General features: G+C 40.1%; 1 pseudogene; it reads right to left on the minus strand.

Moving 5' to 3' along the window:
* Nucleotides 1-1581: 1581 nt before the first annotated feature.
* LOC128248405 (U2 spliceosomal RNA) lies at nt 1582-1751 on the minus strand (annotated as a pseudogene).
* Between the last annotated feature and the right edge of the window lie 4067 nt (nt 1752-5818).

The following is a 5818-nucleotide window of genomic DNA, read 5'->3' on the forward strand; positions in this document are numbered from 1 at the left end:
AAGTATATTCTTTTATTGGTTTCAGTCATTTGACTGCGGCCATGCTGGAGCATCACCTTTAGTCGAACAAATCGACACCAGGACTTATTCTTTGTAAGTCTAGTACTTATTCTATCAGTCTCTATTGCCGAACCAATGGTGGGGGGACACATACAGACACACAAACAGGTATATATCTATATATATACGACGGGCTTCTTTCAGTTTCCATCTACTAAATCCACTCACAAGGCTTTGGTCGGCCCGAGGCCATAGTAGAAGACACTTGTCAAGGTGCCATGGAGTGGGACTGAACCAGGAGCCATGTGGCTGGTAAGCAAGCCACTTACCACACAGCCACTCCTATATATATGTGTGTGTATATAAACTCACATTTAATTCCGTACTACATTCTATACTCATTCATTTCCAGCATTCCTAGCAGATGGAGGCTAGAGGCTCCGTTGGTGACTTGCGTTGTGAGTGTTTATTGAGCGAAAACACCTAAAACTCCACGAGGCTCCGGCAGAGGGTGGTGGCGACCCCTGCTGTACTCTTTCGCCCCAACTTTCTCTCACGCTTTCTTCCTGTTTTTAGAGTAACGCTGCGATGTACTGGCGTCCCATCCAGCTGGGGGGGGGGGTGGACACATACGCCATAGAAACGGAAACCGGGCCCATGAGCCTGGCTAGGCTTTAAAAGGGAGCAAATGAAATGATTCCATTAAGTTAGCATAAATATTCTATGTTTAGAGACATTATAATAGCATACAACTAAATAACTAAAACAAATCGTGGTGTTACTACATTAGCGCTATTGGCCACTTATCTTCTTGTGCTTCACGACGCTCTAACACCATTATTGTTTGCTGTTTAATATCAGACGATGTTTAATCGAGCAGACTTACAATCAAATCGTATTTTTATATTGAAACTATACATCCTGGTCTAATAGTTAATGTATATTTAAACGTAACAACTTCCTCGTAACTACTGAATGTTTTTTTATAGTTATTATTTCTAACAAATCGAGTCACCACAGAGAGCTGTTGCTTGCTCGTTGCTCTTGAAAGAGAGTAGTTTGCTTCAAACCAAAAGGCCTTAGGTTCGAGTTAATCGTTAACAATATTTACAATAGCATCAAGACAACCGTCTGAATGAAAATGGGTTGTTGTTCAGCCGTCCCAAGGATGACCATAATTTTTAAATACAAATCATGGACTATACTGTCCAACGATTATTTTTTGTTCATTTTAAAATTCTAAGAATGAATCTGAGGAGCAGTTAGCTGGCATTTCTAGCAGATGGAGCACCAGTTCAGAGGCTTCGTCGTTGACTCGCTAGAAACTGGTTAGATATAATCAATCAGTGGATTGGACTCTACCTATAATTGAAAGTGTTCAATACATAACGAACTGAGACTGCGAATCGTAAAAACAAAACTCGCATGATAAGCCCGAAGTAATTGATACGAGAAAAGGAGACACAGAGCAAGGGAGAGAGAGAGAGAGATAGAGAGAGTGTGTGTGTGTGTGTGTGTGTGTTGTGTGTGTGTGTGTGTGCGTGTGTAAGTCAATCTATGATTTAATTATATCTTCGGATGCGAGATGCGGTGAATCCTAGAAGTATTGCAATACCAGGTCAACCCGTGGCAAAGGCAAGCCCCAAACTCTTCGCCTCGTTCTATGGCCCTAAACGTATCAGATTTTCAGATATAAAGCTGTTGAGGACAGATACTATACTTTGATTTTAGCGAAAAGGCCGAGAAGCGATAACTGAACATGCCTACAACAGGCTTTCCATATACATTGCATTATCCCCCCCCCCCTTATATATATATATATATATATACACACATACAGGGTTGGCCAAAATTCACCTGACAGTGAATCAAAACCATTTAATTCCAAGATTTATTTATGTTTCCCAACTGAATGAATTTAATAAAACCATCTAAATATGAAACATCATGAAAATTGTTCAAACTGAAGTTTCTTGAGCGACACATTTCTCCATTCGAGTCAATTTTGATTTACTGTCGGGTGACTTTTGGCCAATATTGTGTGTATGTATATATATATATATATATATATATATATGTGTGTGTGTGTGTGTGTGTGTGTGTATAGGGAGAATTCACAAAAAGACAAAAGACGAAGACAGGTGGTGTAGAAAATAAACAGGTGCATTAATATAACGCTCGGGAATTGAAAAAGTCTTTAATGTTTCGAGCCTACGCTCTTTCACAGAAACAAACAAGCAGAGAAAAAAAATGTGTGTAGTGGTTAGCGATCTAATTTATACCAAAGTAAGCACATAAGTGCGAAACAAGGTGGAAAAAATAGTACTCAAATACCAGAGGTAGAGTAATATGCTTTATGAAAAAGCAGCAAAAAATCACAAAAACTGTTACTCAGAGTTTCACGCTCCCGTTCGTCGGACAGTTTTGTTTCAAAATAAAGTGTGTGTGTGTGTGTGTATGTGTGTGTATTATACATTGCCCTCACATTTAATTACTTGCTACGTTTATGCACTCATTCACTTATAAAATTACTACCTTACATCGTTTCCAATAATTTTATGTAGGTTTTCTTTCACTTTACATAAATATGGCATGTTCAATGATGTTATATTAGCATAAAACTAAATAACTCTAAACACATGACGTCACAACACTCGAGTAAGTGTTGTTGTTCATTTACTGTTTAATACCAAATCATGTTTATTCCAGCAGACTTACAATCATTAACCAGAGCGGGCGTTGTGAGTGTTTATTGAGCGAAAACACCTAAAGCTCTATGAGGCTCCGGCAGAGGGTGATGGCGAACCCTGCTGCACTCTTTCACCACAACTTTCCCTCACTCTATCTTCCTGTTTCTGTTCTACCTGTATCTCAAAGGGCCAGCCTTGTCACACTGAATCTCCCCCGAGAACTACGCTAAGGGTATACGTGTCTGTGGAGTGCTCAGCCACTTGCACGTTAATTTCACGAGCAGGCTGTTCCGTTGATCGGATCAACTGGAACCCTCGACGTCGTAACCGACGGAGTGCCAACAATCATTAACGTCGCTAGTGGGCCGCCTAGGATTGCCCTTCTGTTTGCCGCCTTCAGACCTTACAAAAAGCACATAATGCCTACTGCAGACCCAAAAGTGCCGCGCCATTAAAAGTGTCACCCGGGATGGACCTCTCCTACCGCCCCACCAGCTACACTAGTGCTTACAATCAAAGCGTTGTACACATTACCAAGTCATCCTATATTTATATTGAATCTATACAACCTGGTTTAGGAACTAACATATTTAAACAACTACAACTTCCTAGTTACTATCTAATGTTTTGCTTTTGTTGTTATTTCTAGCAAATCGAGCGACCACATAGAAGTTGGTTCATAACTTGCTTCTTACAAAGAAACTATGGATTTGATACCTCTGCTAACCAAAACGAGCCCTAAATATTGGTTTTTAATTTTGGCACAAGGGTAGCAATTTCAGAGGAATGCTAAGTCGATTACATTGTCTCTCCAGTAATCAACTGGTACTTATTTTCTAGACCCCCGAAAGGATGAAAGAGAAAGTTGAACTCGGCGAAATTTGATAGGCCGTATCAGATATTAAGCTGATAAGAACAGACACAGCGCTTTGATCTTAGCAAAAATAACAAAGTAACTCGACCACAGACTATCTATACACATGTTTATATCTTACATCTACTGGTTTCTAAATTATTTATTGCAATCACATTTAATTACATACTATACTTTATACACATTCAATTCATACATTTTCGACCTTAAAATATTTCTAATATTTTCAAATCGGTTACTTATAAGTTTATATAGATATTGTATGTTTAATGGCAATATATGTTCTTATCATTATATAAAGTGAATACCTAAAGCTAGATAGGTGATGTCACCAAGGTGGAGGCGCAATGGCCCAGTGGTTAGGGCAGCGGATTCGCGGTCATAGGATCGCGGTTTCGATTCCCAGACCGGGCGTTGTGAGTGTTTATTGAGCGAAAACACCTAAAGCTCCACGAGGCTCCGGCAGGGAATGGTGGCGAAACCTGCTGTACTCTTTCACCACAACTTTCTCTCACTCTTACTTCCTGTTTCTGTTGTGCCTGTAATTCAAAGGGTCAGCCTTGTCACACTGTGTCACGCTGAATATCCCCGAGAACAACGTTAAGGGTACACGTGTCTGTGGAGTGCTCAGCCACTTGCACGTTAATTTCACGATCAGGCTGTTCTGTTGATCGGATCGACTGGATCCCTCGACGTCGTAAGCGATGGAGTGCCAACAACAAGATGTCACCGAGATAGACCACTGTTAATCACTTAAAAGCAGTGTTGGCTAGTGACTGGCTGATGGGTGGCAAGTCACAGTACATGAATCTGTCTGACGTACGATCAAAGCGTTCCACCCTAGACCAGTGCATTATATTCAAACCATGTATATAGAGCGATAACGAATATATATTTAAGCAACTAACATTTTCTTCGTCAACTTTGAATGCGTCGTTTTGGTTGCTACGTCTAGCAAATCGAACGACCACATACTGGTTGGCCCGTTGCTAAAGTGAAAAGTTTACTTCAAACCAAGAGGTACTAGTTTCGATGTCGTTACAATAGCGCCAGGAGGGGCTGTTATTAACATTTCAGCTGTCATTGAGTAGACGTGCCAGTCAAGACTATTCCATCTTTATATATATCGAGAACATTGTCTAACGTGCACTTATCTTTCGTTTATTTTAAGACGTTGGTGTTTCATTTGGCAGAGTTAGTGGGGAGTTAGCTGCTATTTCTTGTAAATCAAATGACAGCATATGGGCTACCTTCTTCACTCTGGCTAGACAAGAAAATAGTAGGGCTTATGGTCATAAATTGCAGGGTATGGCTATTGATAGGGTTCAACCGCTGTGAATAATTACATCTTCAGTGCACGCGCACGCACACACACATACACACATCGAGAACATTGTCTAACGTGCACTTATCTTTCGTTTATTTTAAGACGTTGGAGTTTCATTTGGCAGAGTTAGTGGGAAGTTAGCTGCTATTTCTTGTAAATCAAATGACAGCATAGGGGCTGCCTCCTTCACTCTGGCTAGACAAGCAAATAGTAGGAAAGAAAGCCACGTCTTTTTTTTTTTGCCGGATCCTTCTGATTTGGCGGACACCATTTTTTTTTACAGTATCCCAAGTTTGAAAGTGTTTCGTTAGAAAACAAATGGTGTCCGCCAAATCAGAAAGATCCCAGAGTTTTTCTCTGACACAGGAGTCCATTAGTTTGGCGATGCAGCTAGTAAGGCTGACTGGACGGTTATTGACAGATGATGTGCGATCAACTTTTTTGAACAGAGGAACGACACGGCAATTTTCCAGTGCCCTGGAGTGATACAGATGTTAAGGCAGATCTAAAAGAAGAATAAAAGCTGGTGCAAAAGAAAGAATCCGCCACGTTTGAGAAGCAAATAAGTAACACCATCAAGACCAGATGAGGCATAGTTGCGCTTATTCTTGAGGTGACGTCGTATTATTGCGGGTGTGAATTTCACAAATGTTATGGAATTTGATGTCAGAGTTGGTGAAGAAGGTACATTTGAATTTTCAACAGTAAAAATGCCAGCACAAGCATTCAGCAATAAGCTCAACACATTCCTTGGGGTCATCAGTGATTCGATCTGTGTGGGGATTGCAAAGAGGTCCAACTGGAGAATGAGGTCTCTGTTTTGTTACATATGTATGTATGTATGCATGAATCTATATATATATACACATACATTTTCGTATGTATGTGTGTATATATATATATATATATATATATATATATATATAT

This window comes from Octopus bimaculoides, chromosome 7 (assembly GCF_001194135.2).
Source record: "Octopus bimaculoides isolate UCB-OBI-ISO-001 chromosome 7, ASM119413v2, whole genome shotgun sequence".
In the NCBI taxonomy this organism is placed as follows: domain Eukaryota; kingdom Metazoa; phylum Mollusca; class Cephalopoda; order Octopoda; family Octopodidae; genus Octopus; species Octopus bimaculoides.